The sequence below is a fragment of the Aplidium turbinatum genome, chromosome 14 (genome assembly GCF_918807975.1).
Source record: "Aplidium turbinatum chromosome 14, kaAplTurb1.1, whole genome shotgun sequence".
Lineage (NCBI taxonomy): Eukaryota > Metazoa > Chordata > Ascidiacea > Aplousobranchia > Polyclinidae > Aplidium > Aplidium turbinatum.
Genome location: NC_137485.1, coordinates 13,412,963 through 13,428,574, shown reverse-complemented (window position 1 = coordinate 13,428,574; position 15,612 = coordinate 13,412,963).

Sequence of the window (15,612 nt, the reverse complement as noted above, 5' to 3'; positions counted from 1 at the left end):
TAAGGTGTTATAAAAAGTGTTTCGTTATAAAAAGTGTTTCGTGTTTTTTGGCGATAGGAAAATCTCCACACATCGGTCTAACTTTTGCTTGTTTGTCGTATCCAGGCTTACACCTGGTGGCTGAAGATTTAGATTAAGTGGACGGGAAAGCAAGGAAGCCAATCTTCACTTCCACCTTCAGGCATGCCTTTAAGTGTCCTGCCAAAGACACAGCTGCATGCTCATGATCGGTGTCGAACCGGCGCTTTTTCGATTGTAGTTCCAGCGCTCTCACCACTCGTCTATGCAGCCGAATTTTGCTGAAGACGATTTAGCTTGCTTAGGAATTCTGTATTAGGCTATAGAAAGTCAATAGCCTATTCCCATAATCCAAACTGTTGATCTTCGAAAAGACCACGTATGATGGTCAGGAAGCAGGCGAAGCAGCTTGCAAATAAGGCCGTGGTGCCGCACGATGTCATAGGCAGCTGTGAAATCTAAAAAGATAGCACCGGCCTTCCTTTTTGCTTCAAAGCAGTTCTCGATGTCTTGGGTCAAAGGAGTGACTTGATCTACGATGGATTTTCCGCGCCGGAACCCAGCTTGCTCTTTTGGAAGGAGCGGGTGAATAATTGTGTTGACGCGGGCATAGATCAGCCTTTCGAGGATTTTAAAAGAAGCACAGAGGAGAGATATCGGACGATAACTCATCGGGTTCTCCGCGGTGGTTGTGAGGCTTTGGAATCGCAACTACCAAAGCTCCTCTCCAGATTTTTGGAATTGAGAGGTGGTGCAGGCAGTAAGAAAGGAATTTACGTAACCAGAACTTGATACGAAAAAAGCGCGGGAAAAAGTTAGCAGCAAAGATTTTGCTCTCCAGGTCTAAATATATAAATTGGACTAAAGAAAAACTTAGGCCTGGAGAATAGCTAGATTTTGACAAATTAAGAAAGAAATTTAATTGCGGTCATTTCAGTCCAAAAATTTTCAAAATTGATTAAAAACTCGCAGAGACAGAACAATTCGAAGAAATCTTGATTTAGGCCAGCTAGAAGCTATTCATTGAATTTGACAGCCATTTTGTCATTTGCATTTCTCAGTTGGATCGCTCATAGATAATTGAATTTTGAAGACAAAGTGAAGAAAAGTCACAAGATATCTTTTTGGACTTCTTTATATTCCACCTAACCGTAGTCAACCTTCATTTCCACCCCCTGTCCAGGCTTGGTACAGTAACCATTGACTCAGAAAAAGGTTCTTATGACTATTAAATCAAATTTCTAAAGAAGGATTGAATTTGGACTGTGTTACAACTCCGCTTTTGATTTAATTTTCTTTTGTTGGCCAATTGTTTGTAGTTCTGCACTAACTTTTTGTTGTAAATTTCTACTTAAAAAAAATTAACTTAATGCGTACGGTGCAAGGCTAATCTTCAACTTTCTTGTAAAACATTTTTATTATGGCGTAATAATAGTGCTTTTATTTCCAAGTTTTGCTCACACCACTTCGACTTGATTTGTTATATGTTTTATTTAGTCTTAATTAATTACAAGTTCTTCTGTTGAATTGTTTCTCTTGTCATCCATAAGTAATTTCTCAGTTCTGTTATTTTGACTATAAAATATAAATGCACGTGTTGGTGGTTTATTTACTTATTTGTTTAGTAGTAAAATCCTTGCAAAATTAAATATTTCAGAACGCAATAATAGTGTTTATTTTTCAAAGTTTTTCGTCTATCAACTGAAAGTCACTCCGTAGCCTAACCAGTCATATTGTAATTATTCATTGCACATGTATATGTCAGTCATTTTTATTGTGTTTGTTGTAATGTCCACTACTAACATCAATTTCGATTCCAAAAACTACCTCTCTACATCAGATACTAAAAAATTCTTTCAAGAAAGTAAAAAAACAAAGCTCTCTTTGTTCCACTTCAATACCCGCAGTCTAAGTAAAAACAAAGACAAACTCGAAGAATTTTTGGCCGAAATTAATCACCAACCAGATATTATTGCAATTTCTGAAACTAAAATAAAACCCAATTGTGTTGATAACTTTAACCTCATCGAATACAAATTTTTACACAAAAACTCTCCTACAAATGCTGGTGGCGTTGCACTTTACATTAAAAATAACATTGCATATTCTATACGTAATGATATTAGCTTAAATGTACCAAATTGTGAAGACCTCTGGATCGAGATAAAAAGTAATTCTCAAGACAGCGCAGTCGTGGGTGTCATCTACAGGCATCCTGGACCAAACATTGATAGTTTTCAAAACAGGATAATATCAACTATTGCGGAAATTGAGAAGACGAAATCACAGTATATCATTTGCGGAGACATCAACATCAACCTTATGCATGAAAATAAAACCCCTAAAGTAAAAGAATATTTGGACTCACTTGTGGCCATAGGTTGTAATTCCGTGATAAGCCATCCAACTAGATTTTCTAAAATTAGTGAACCATCTTTATTGGACCATATTTACACAAACATTGAAAAACAACACAAAACCAGCGGTATCTGTGACTGTTTATATGATGTTTCTGATCATTTACCAGTGTTCTTGAGCGTAACTAATTTGAATTTCCTTAAAACCAAAGTTCCGAAATTGACACGGTGTATGCGGCATTTTGACAATGAAAACTTTTTATCTGAAATGCATGTTGCTATGAACTCCCTTGATTTCACAAAAAACAACGTCAACACACAATTCTGTGAATTCATAGATGCGTTCCAAAAAACACTCAATAAACACGCACCTGTAAGGAAATTATCCCGTAAAGAAGTCAAATTGCAAAACAAACCCTGGATCACAAAAGGAATTCTTAAATCCATAAAGACAAAGAACAGACTATATCGAGCGTGCTATAAGCACAAAGATGACATGAAAGTAAAGAAATATAAAGCTTACAATAACCGCTTGGTGCATATAAAAAGAATAGCTAAAAGACAACACTACACTTATTTATTTGAAGCAAACAAAGCTGATGCATCGAAAACATGGAAAGTAATTAACGAATTGATCACTAGCAAATCCAAGTCAACGTCATCGCTTCCCACCAATATGGAAATAAATAACATTTTACACAAAACTGAATCAACCCACTTTGCAAACCTATTGAATGAGCACTTCACCAATATTGGTACTAATATGGCAAGTAAAATTAAACCAACTGGCGTATCCTCTTCAGATTTTTTAACAACAACATGCCAATCCAGTTTTTTACTTGAAGACATCAATCCCAATGAGGTTTCAAACATCATAATGACATTGAAAACAAAAACTTCTCCTGGAATACACGATATCCCGACAAAATTCATCAAACTTGCAAACTGTATTATTTCACCCATTCTTGCTCGATTATACAACAACTGCTTTGCTCAAGAGACCTATCCAGATCCACTGAAGCTGTCTAAAATCATCCCAATACCAAAGGTATCCAATCCCACCGCTTTAACCGATCTCAGGCCAATATCTCTTTTGCCCACTTTCTCTAAAATTCTTGAAAAGCTGTTGTACGAACGAATGATTAAATTTCTGGATAAAAATAATATGTTAACTCCCTGTCAACATGGTTTTAGGACAAACGATTCGACAGAACTCAGTATAACTCACATATATGATCATTTACTAAAAAACTTAAATAACAATAACTATACGTGCTCCATTTTTCTTGACCTGAGTAAAGCATTTGACATTGTTGATCATGAAATTTTATTGAACAAATTATATTGTTATGGTTTACGTGGAAAAATATGGAACTTGATGAAGTCTTATTTAACCAACAGACAACAATACACCAAACTTAACTCATTATCATCAAACTTTTCGACGGTCAAATGCGGCATCCCCCAAGGGTCAGTCCTTGGTCCTTTGTGATTTTTATTATATGTGAACGATCTACCTACTGCGTCCTCTTTCATGACTACTCTTTTTGCGGATGACACCAGCCTAAACATGACACACCATAATTTGACTTGCCTAGAACAACAAGCCAATGAAGAAATAAAAAAGATTGATGTATGGATGAGAACCAATAAATTATCGATTAATTACACTAAAACTAATTTTATGATCATTTGTAGAAATCCTCCTGTTGCAAAATCGTTCTCTCTCACCTTAAACGGCCAAAGCATTAACAAAACTGATCAAGTAAAATATCTTGGAGTAACGATGGACCACAGATTGAACTGGAACGCCCATATCTCTGACCTTTGCACAAAATTGAGTAAAGTATGTGGCATTGCTTACAAAATCAGGTACTATGTCCCATTATCCACATTACGATTAATTTACTTTTCATTATTTAAATCAAATCTTCAATATTCGATAATTAATTGGGGTAGGGCCAACAAAACGTTAGTACACAAGGTGGAAGTGATTCAGAACAAATTTATTAGAGCGTGTTTGTTTGGTGAAAGGAAAACTTCGACGACCTACATGTACAGCAAATTTCAGGTATTAAAAGTGAGTGACCTTGCAAAGCTGGCATATGCACAGTTCATGTTCAAGTACGAAAATATTTTTTTGCCAGCATGTTTCTCTGGCTACTTTGTTAAATTAGACGACATACATCAACATGATACAAGACATAAGGCTAAAACCAGATTTTTTCTTCCCAGGTTTGAAACAAACTTTGGCAAAAAAACACTCCATTTCTTGTGTGTGCAAGTGTGGAGTGAAATTTCTCACGATATAAAAGATTTACCGTTCCATTGCTTTAAAAAAAATCTCAAAAACCAACTGTTACATGAATATACATGCGTACCTTAAGTGCTCAATACAAAGGATAACTTACCTTTACAGTAGGCCTATATCATCATATCGTACTTATTAATCTTTGTTCTCTACAGTTATTAGTATCAAATTGCCCTGTTTTTGTATGCTTCACATAAAAATTGTTGCAATTCGGTGGTGGTATCCACGTTTTTCTTCGTTATTTCAGGAAAACTTTCGCAAGTGCTGTAGCCTATTATAGCACACAATCACTAATTATTGGTGGTTGGTCAATTCTTGGTCGTTGGTTTGAATCTTCATCCTCGGCTTACTCAGTCTGAGAATGCAGATTCAAACCAACAGTAGTTGTTTTTCAATCTCAGTGGCGAACCCTTTTTATTCAATGAAGTAGTGTGCCTGCCTCTGCACACTAGTGTGTATGAATGTGTAGTTAGATTTACTGTGATGGGGTGGTGGCTGACTAGATGACTGCTTATGGTCTTTCGCTACCATCCTGATTGCGCCATAATCTAACCAACAGTTGTACAATGCATTGTTTTGACAATTACATTTTACTCTGATTATTTGTTAATATATGGCGCTGTTAAAACAAAATAAATTGACTTGACTTGACTTGACTTGAGGGCAAAGCCAGCATGGAGCACAAGCTCAGAGAAGATCCTATCCGCCCTGAAGACTTAAGTAGTTTTACTAGGCGGAGGGCGGTGGCGAACTTCTCTGGAGTGAAATCTCCAGAGATTGTTTCTTCTTGTGGTGTTTCCACTTGCCACAGGGCAGACACTTCCTTGGCGACAAGATTGGATGCCTTGCGGTCATTTTTTTTGTAGACCCCGTTTTGCACTAGCTGGGAAGCGATGTCATTTGCAGAAACGAGGCACTGGCGAGGGGAGTTTGCTAAGCGCCCAGTGATATTGTTGATGATGCTCCATGATTTGCGGCTAGAGTGTGAAAAGTCCGTAGCCGGTAGTTTGGTCGACAGACGGTCGACAGTCATTTGGTCGACAGACATTTGGTCGACAGGACGTTTGGTCGACAGACATTTGGTCGACAAGACACTTGGTCGACAGGACATTTGGTCGACAAGACATTTGGTTGACAGGACATTTGGATTAGGGTTAGGGTTAGGGTTAGGGTTAGGGTTAGGGTTAGAGTTAGAGTTAGAGTTAGGGTTAGAGTTAGGGTTAGAGTTAGAGTTAGAGTTAGAGTTAGAGTTAGAGTTAGGGTTAGGGTTAGGGTTAGAGTTAGAGTTAGGGTTAGGGTTAGTTAACTAATGCATGAATTGTTCTGTTAACCAGGGATATCTAGAGAAGGGGATACGAAGGCTTTTGTTACGTCTGACAATAGAAGGGCTTCTTCTATTTATCTATAATCTTTGTTTATGGTAAAATGACAATTGGCATACCGATATATATAGTAATTTAATAAACTTTGTTATGACAAGCTGCATTGCACTATTACAACCAGGTATGGATATTCAACGAATGCTCATAATCACTTGTTAATTCAACTTCCCGTATACTTGCTTTACACCTAGCCAACTGCAAAGGTTTTGTCAAGAAAAACAGCTAACTGGTAACCCCTTAACTGTCTTTTCAAACAAGTATTCTTTTAATGTGTTCTACATATCACTTGCTAACTGTCTGGTGTGGCTGAGTGTACCAGCTGCACTACAAAACTTTCTGCAATTTAAAAAAGAACCGCATGTTTAACGCGGTACCAACTACCGCCCTTCTAGTGTCATGATAATCAGCAATCGCTCTGAGCCTTCGTATCCCCTTCTTTAGATATCCCTGCTGTTGACTAATGTATAATGTATGAATCCCTAAAATGAATCATTCTGTCGACCAAATGTCCAGTCGACCAAATGTCCTATCGACCTAACGTCCTGTCGACCACATGTCTATCGACCAAATGTCCTGTCGACCAAATGTCTGTCGACCAAATGTCCTGTCAACCAAATGTCTGTCGACCAAATGACCGGATACCGAAAAGTCGATGATATTTAAACGGCTTCGTTCCATCGCTCAAGATTCTTTGCATCCAGCCGCTCATGTAATCTGGTGGCGGGGGTGTTAGAAGCAGTACTAGGTGTGCAAGGCGTTTAGGTAGGAGCGATGATAGAGAACCTCACACTGATAGTCCCAGCATGGTGTGTAGCTTCTTCAACGTCCACGTGGTATTATGGCCTTTGCCACAGTTATTATGACATTGCAGAAGTCCTGGTGTAACGATTCATTATTTCGTCATATAAATTTCCTTTTCTTTTACTAAAGTGAACTACTTTAACCTAAATTTATTTTCTAATGTACTCAGACAATCTTTTTCGGAAGGCGATAGAACAACGCAGAATCACGTCGCGACAGATATCACAAACACAAACCCCACATCATTATCACAAACACTCAACATACTTATTTTGTACTATATCTGTTACGATTTTATTCATTACCGTTTTTAACTCCTTAAATTTGAACTAAACTTGGTAGCCTACCCTTTTGGTTCCAATTTATCCCAAATTTGGGGGGGCTCTGTAGCGATCCATTATTTGATTGATTGAATCTTTATCCTCGGACTGGGGAAGCTTCTTGCAGAGCTTAATCCTGGCAGTTTCGCATACTTGTAGAGGCTTTGAATCACTGACGCAGGCCCGGTCACCGAAATTGGCAGAGTGAAGTTTCCGATTGTTGAAGTCTTGTTACCAGGGAATTATTCCATCCATTAGATGCCGCTGAATGGAGAGCATTCCTTAACGTGCGTTGCTCAATCGCACACCCCGAGAGTCGAACCAGCGCCGCTTGATCTTGAAGCTTCTTCGTTCCAGAAGTGACGCGCTAACCAATTGAGTTATTTCGTCATATATAAGTTTCCTTTTCTTTTACTAAAGTGAACTATACTTTAACCTAAATTTATTTCCTGATGTTTCTGCAATTTTCCATGCAATCGGCTCCCGAAGTAAATAAGAAAAGGGGAACTGACAATGAAATGATTTGTTCGCATTTGGCGACAGCTCAATCAGACCAGCTCAGTTCAGCTGAAAAAACATTAAATTGATTGTTTAGTTAAAATGTAATAGCCTAATTTTTGATAATGTTTCATTGTCCTGTAGTTTCACTATCTCGCAATGTTTAATTTCAACTTTTATTATAAACCTACAATATTATATGAACACCTTCTGATAACTAAAAATTATAATTCGAGTACCGGTACCGGTAAAAATTGTGTAAAAATAGTTAATGAAGTCAGATAGCTAAATTTAGATGAGTTAAATTTTCATCAGGCACTGTAGTCAGACAGCCTTAATATTAATTCAAATATAAACAAACCATTCTTATACGTAAATATAATTAAGAAGTATTAGGCCTACCACACTGGTATGCCGCGTCTACGTTGCATGTTTCAGGTGATGATAACTTTGTAGCTGAGTCATTGGTCAAAAACCTGTATTGATTCCAATCAGCTTTTTAGAGTTCCCTTACTTCACCAGATATCAGAAATCAAGATTTAAATCAGCTGGTGGCAGTCATGTGACTCGTGTACCTTAGAAAGCGTTTCACCGTCGATAGTGTGGCCAGCAGTTTGAGGGTTAGGAAAGTAGTCATTTAGTTGACGTGAGTTTGATTCCCACCGCTGTTATTACTCTTTTTTCTGAACCCAAAAAGGTTCAAAACAAGAATCAACTCTCTGGCTGAGTGCTAGAAGGGTCACCACGCGCAGTCAGTTGGTTCATAGGGAAACTTGTTTTATGTTAAAGAGTCTACAGTCAAAACACCCCATCTGCTGCAGCGACATACAGACTATAAATACGCCACCGGAATATAGGCTCCAGCATGCTGCATGGATGAGTTAAACAATCTTGCTAGGGATAAACAGTTAAGAATGCTTCCAGTCCGACACATGGTTCATATGATCAGGAAAATTGTCAAAAATTGAAGCTTCACCCTTCCGACCGGCAACTCACGGCGAACCATACTGAGACACCTAAAACATGTTGTCCCACAAGGATCAGTCTTGGCTCCACTTCTTTTCAACATCTACGCCGACAACTGCCAACCACCGTCTCCGGAAAATATGCATGGACTATGCGGACGACCTGGTAATTCTCCACTCCACAAAGTCGTGGGAAAGCCCAGACCTTGAGCCAGAAGATAAAAACCCTTTTAGCTTATCTCCAGAATTGGTGACTGAAACTTAGCGAAACCAAAACTGTGGCAACAGCTATCCATCTGCTCAAGCGGGAAGCTGAAAGTGAGCTACATGTCCAAAACAATGGAAAACCTCTGCCCTTCTGCCCCGAACCAAAATATCTTAGGGTGACATAGACCAGTAGTTCTTAAACTGAGAGAAGCCAGTCATAAAATATGGCAAAAAAAGTCCAGGACACTGAAATCACCGCAAAAAGATTAAAGTTGTTGGAAAGCTTGCGCCTCCCCATGAAAAGTGATTGACACCCCAGTTGAGGTTATATCTTTTACCATAACATAGCCTATAAACTTCTCCTCAACATGTTTCATACACACAACAACATTTTTTTGTAAGCTCCCAATTTGACCCGTTCACAAAATTTTACCCATTGTGGCAGCAGCACTATATTATCCAAAAAAAGGCAAACAACAATATTGTCAGCAGAAGTGAAATAGCCTTATTTGCAAACAAACGTAACGCATTTATTAGGCATCTTGTCACTTAATTCCTATAAAACAAAACAACAAGTCAATCATCTAGTGCAGGGTTACTCAACTAATTTTAACAAAGGTCCAGTTGACAAGTTGAATATTATTAGCGGTCCGGTGAATAAGTTATTTCCAGGGATTCATAGTATAGGGATGACCCTCAACTGGATATCTGACAAGCGGAGTGTAAAACTGTTGCCAAATATTTTTTAAATTTTTAGAAAAACTAATTTGTTGGCATTTTTAAAAAGTAGTGTTCGCCCAAAGCTTGTCCATGTACTTACGGGCAAGTTTTGGACAACTACTACTATAAAAATGCCAAAATGAGATGTTTCTAAAAAATTTTAAAATATCTGGCAACAGTTTTACACTTCGCTTGTCAAATATCCAGCCGAATTGGCAATCCCTATATACTATGAATCCCTGTTTATTTCACACGCAACCACGAAAGTTAAATTATCTGTACCAATCCACTTTTTTAGGTAAAATGTAACTCGAATTGTATTTCTGAGAAAGTGTTGGGATGTCTGGGAGTCGAAACCCCCCAGCAACTAGGATAACCACAGTAAAAATTGCTTCCTTCCAATAGACATCTGTTTAAAGAAGCCCTGAAACGTGGCAATGAGGTTATTCTTCCAAAAGCTCAAGGTCCACGTCCACCATCAACACCCAAAAGGTCCGGATTCGGACAGCGGTCCGCCAGTTGAGTAGCTTTGATTTATAGTAGAACATGTGAACTACCCAGACAGAAAAATCCGTCATTTTACATAGATTCAGCTTGTGCAGATTTTGAATCAATGTCAAACTGTTGGATGTTTCTGTCCGGGTACAAACCATGGCCGATTCACGATCATAATAGACTAACAGTATCCCAGTGACGTTCGATGGCTTAAACCGTTGGGAAAGCAACTTGGAAATATGCTGCAGCAAGGTAGTAGGCACGAAGGGCGTAACCGTCGGGCGAGGCCCGAAGGCGTGTTGCCGAAGGCAACACTTCCAGCGGGGAATTTTTGAAAAACACTTCCAATTTGGTGCGCTCTGAGAGCATTTCCAAAACAAATCAAAAATAAAAATCTGTCAAATTGTGCTTCGCCTATGTCGTGATCATACATCCATTTAATGTTTAGAAGTCATGAACAATCTTAATTTTAACGTTGCAGGACCAAAATCCAGTGTTAGACATGGAATAATAGTTGTCTAAATATTTAATTCGTCATGAATGTTCATTCTCAGATATTCAGTTAGGCCTACACTACAAAAACTAACACTTAGGCTTAAACATTACAACCGCAAGCAATTTGCACAAAAAGCTGGATAAGTTTGCCTGCGTATAGAAGCTAAACGAACTAAATATTTCATCCGCACCTGAACGTTCATTTGCGAAGTAACGTTATATCAACGCTGTAAAGAGGGCAAAAACATGACTATGAAAGCTAGTAGGCTAAAGTACATGGCGAGGAGACATAAAAAAAACAGCAACAATCTTTTCGCCTTTATGATGCTGTGCTGTGTACCGTGACGAGAGACCATTCTTTGCGTATGACGAGATAGTCTAGCGATTGTACGCATTGATGTCACTGGGAAAGCAACTCTAACCATAACACATCTGATTGGCTAAGCAGCTGGTGACGTTTTGGAAAACGAGTGAGGATTGGATAAAACGAAGGCGTTTTTTGACGTTTTTAAACGTGAGAAAAGCAACTTTGAAAGTTGATTTCCCTGAAGCCTCAGTGGTTGTTTCTGACAGGAGCGTTTGCGTTAATTGGCATTTATAGGCAAGACATGCGGTTTGGTGAGGACTTAGACTACTCACAAGCGTTACGAGTAATTCTAGTCACGAACACAGTAATTTTCAAGTTAAAATAGACGTGATAAAAATAATAAGAAGTTAAACCTAGAATTCAGTCATTATATTTTGCATAGTTTTCGCTCAGTATCCTATATGCCAAAACTTGCAATACGATTCACACATTGGTCAAGGAGTTACAATATTTTGCTGACAGAAAACGTTTGGTTCATCCTGGGTTCATCTGGTTTAGTTTTTAAAGCATGAAGCCAGCCTGCTTTTCTTTCGTCAACTGATTGCATACACAATAAAGTAAGCTACAGTAGCAATTAAAAAGTATGCTGAAGTGAAGATACAATTAGGCCTCGAGCCATTGCAAATGAGAAGCTTGACTTGCTCAGTAATTAGCTACATAATTTTGGTACATTGCTTTTTTGTGCTATGGTGCTTGAAAGCATTACATGAAAACTAACTCCAGATAGTGTGCCTCAATGTGCCATTTCATTGTGTTCCGCAATCCAGCTACTAGACTTCACTATGCTGTCCTGTGACTAACTGCGTATGAGTTCACTCCCACTAAGCAAAATGTCTAGCTGCGCAATATTTCAGCTTTTATTTTACAAAAAATTTCTAACATCCTAACATTGAGTAAACGTCTACAAGCCTGTGCTATGTCTACGGATTCTAAAGGCAAAAATAATGGGTTTTGTTTGCCGAACTGTTGCGAAACAGTCGGCCCGGTATTTGAAGGCTTGAAAATGTGACAAAGCCGGTTATCTCTTATAGTATGGTCATGATGTTGCGTCTCAATCATCTTTGTACGGGTGTCGAACTTTTTCGCTCAACCATGCACCCATGGGGAATAGCATCTTCTTCCTCCTGTGAATGTGGTTGTGCCGAGTCCACAGACTGTGCCATTTTCGAGTCCACAGACTGTACCAGACCACATCATCAATGACTGTACTATTTTCAAGCAACCTAACGGAGTGAAAGGTCTTCGAGTCTTGGATGATGAAATAAAAGACTAGCTGCTCTCTAATAGCTTTCCAGTGTAATCCAGGAACATTGTGAATCATGAGTGGTAAAAGGATAGACCCTCGACCCCAGAGGCTCACACGGCGAAAAAGGAATTATGGAAAGGGGTATGTCATAGAATAACCTAGAGTCGGAATCGACAACGAATGAAAAGAGGTTTTTATTTAATTTTTCGCCTTTATACATGTTTCAGGAAGTAAGCTGCACTGAATTGAACAGTCATTTTGCGGTGTGATAGAGAGCTGCTTCTCGATCGAATTAACTGTCGAGTCAGTTTTAGCCTTTGTGTCACACACAGATAGGCTACAGCCAGTAGCGTTGACAGGGGGTCCAGAAGATACTTTTGGACCCTGACCTGAAATAATTCCAAGGGCCCGTAGGCATTGCAAAGGACTCGGGAACTTGAAGAAGTCACAGAGTATTCTGTGGATATTATGCGTTTTTCTTAGAAATGTCATGATTTGAGGCTCGTAGATCTCATTGGCACCGAGCCCAAATTATTCTCTCAACGCCCTGGTTACAGCTGTGTGTACGTCCACTTTCAGTTTGCGTTGTTCAACAGATATGATTTCATTAAGTGTAGCTGACCTTAAAACTAATCGATACAGAATAATGGGTTAATGATTAACAGGCCGTAAATTATGCTCAATGTTTTTGCTATCGTCAAGCTAGCACGCTGGCATACGAGACGAGAGGCTATAGCTAGTAACAAGGTAAACGAAAAAGCTATCTAGCTTATTGCTGTTTGATTGAAAATGTGTCACTTTTCCGTCGATTGTACGACACAAAATTAGTAGCCTACAAGCTTGTTTTATAAGCACAATGAATCGCCAAATAAATCAGCAAGAAAACAGAACTCCATAGAAATAGACTATTAGTTTTAGCAGCTTGTTTCGTATGTTTAACAAAACTACTAGCTTACAGTGCTTTGCTACCGTTAGCTTCATCATTGCTATCTGCCAAGAAACTAAGCCTACATAAAAAAAAAATGCGAGACTAGATTTTGAAAACTGTTTATTTCGTTGTTCTATAATGATTTCTTACATGCTCACAAGGTCTCATATTACCGGTAGGCTATATAAAAAAAAAAAAACGACTAAAGGTTAATGGTGTGAAAATAATATCTTTACAAGGCCAGGTCGACATACGCCAACACAATAGCCAAGCGGCTAACCTAGCCCTATAGTCTGTTTGTGGAGCAAATTTAAACTACCTAGTCGCTAACCTAATGTATAAGAAGCCTGGTTTTATTGCCTGCTTCTCTTGGACCAGCGGTAAACGTTATCTAAAGCATGCGTCACATTTCTCTACTTGTGTGACTTGGTAGACCCGGTTGGATTTCATAGGCTACCACCAGGAGTGTAGTCCGAGGGGCAAATAGGGCAATTGCCTCTAACTACCACGTAAATGACTTCAGTGGAAGATTAACATTCTTTAACATTTATTTTTTTAGCATTGACTGCTACAAAGGTGTTTTTTACTTTTTTGTCTTTTCTAATCTGTGGTGTGAATTATAAAATTAGTAAATCTCATGATGTTGGTAGGCTCGGTAATAGAGTCCATGTTGTAGTCTAGAAAGGATAAGGACCCAGACAGCAAAATCATTCTTTTTTACATTGATTCTATGTCTGCAGACGTTGAATCAATATCAAAACGAAGGCGTTTTGCTTTCTGAGGAATGCTTACGAATTTTCCAGTGGTTAGCCAATGTAAAGCGACAATGCATCAATGCCAAGGAGACAGTATTCTTCACACTTGTAGACCTACTCCCTTTTTGTGCTTGGAAAATGCTTTTAAAGTATCTGTTGAAGGAGTTTAGTTTTAGTTAACGTGTGGCAGTGGCCTAGCTTCTGAAAGCAGGCCAAAAGAGAGGAAATTGAGAAACTTCGTTGTGTTGTGTATTTTCATTGACAAGAACTTATTCAGTGGTTTCCTCTCTTCAAGTTATTTTGATTTTCTTTGTGCAAGTTTCATAATTAAATGAAGATTTTTCAAAAACAGTGAATACACGATTATCTTAACAGAAAACTTAGAAATTGTGATTTTTTAGGTATTTTTTTATTTCTTAAACGTACTTCAACACTGATAACTTGCTCTTTTTATAATGCTTATCAGCATTAAGATGTTGGCAAAGTGATGGTATAGCCTAGCTACTGGTCAAGTCGTAGTGGATGAGCAAAAATGCAGTTTTTTCAAAATTTAAGGAAGCTTTTTTCAAATATGGAATTTATGGAAACTGTTCCAAAATTTTCGATCAGAGAGGAATTGTGTAGCTGACTAAACGATAAAGCTGTGAGGGCTGTAGGTAGGCTCAAACCGGTCAATCCTATCCAGCAAATGTTCGTCTTTTCTACAACAAAATAAAGCCTGGAAACGTGAACATTGAAACAGAAACGCAATTTCTGTTCAACGCCCAGATACCTCAGTTGGTCAGCGCGTGACTTCGTGAACAAAGAAGCTTCAAAATCAAGCGGTGCTGGTTTGACTCTCGGGGTGTGCGTTTAGCAACGCATTCTAAGAACTGCTCTCCATTCAGCGGCACCTAATGGATGGAATAATTCCCTGGCAACAACACTTCGACAATCGGAAAATTTCAATCCGTCAATCTCGGTAACCGGTCGTGCGTTAAAAGCTTCTACAAGTAGGCGTTGTCAGTCCGAGGGTAAAAGGTTCAAAACCAAACCATTTTGCTAGATAGAAAAATAGACGACAAAGCTTTTGGTGGCCACAGCATCTTTGGCCATGCACGGTACGGTACTACAAACAACCCTTACCTTTAAAAAAATCAGTTTTATTAGCCATTCTTATCATAAGTTTTCGATAAATATGTGTTACTAAGAGTTCCAGAAAAATTGGGCTATTTTTAAAAAGATTATTATTTTCCGTAAATGTGTAGTACGTTTTTTTTATGCTTTTGTGGTTGCAAAATTATTTATTATTTTTATTATGTGGAACACAAAGTTATCCGACACTTCTGAGTTTGTATCATCTATTAAAGCAAGCCATGTCCAATAGATCGCATCGAAGTAACCCAAAAAAATGATGATTCATTCTGTTTAGTACAAAATGAATGTAGACTAACTGTGAACCGACTTTTGTTCAGTCAGGGCGAGGTTTTTTCTGAATTAAATATATTTTAAGACATTTGTTTGATTTATTGTGGTGACGAAAATGCCAAGGAAGAGTTAATAAGAAATCGGCAGATGGATTTTGTGTTTACCTACCAAGCATGTCGTGAGAAAAGTTTGGAGGATCAAAGGTTTGAAGTTAATTGCAAGAGTATATGGACGACACTTCCACCTTCATGGATACGTCCATCAATTGATTTAGTTAAAAGAAAATTGAATTATTTAGCTTATGTGATGGTGGAATGATTAATTTAGTTTAATTGTTTGT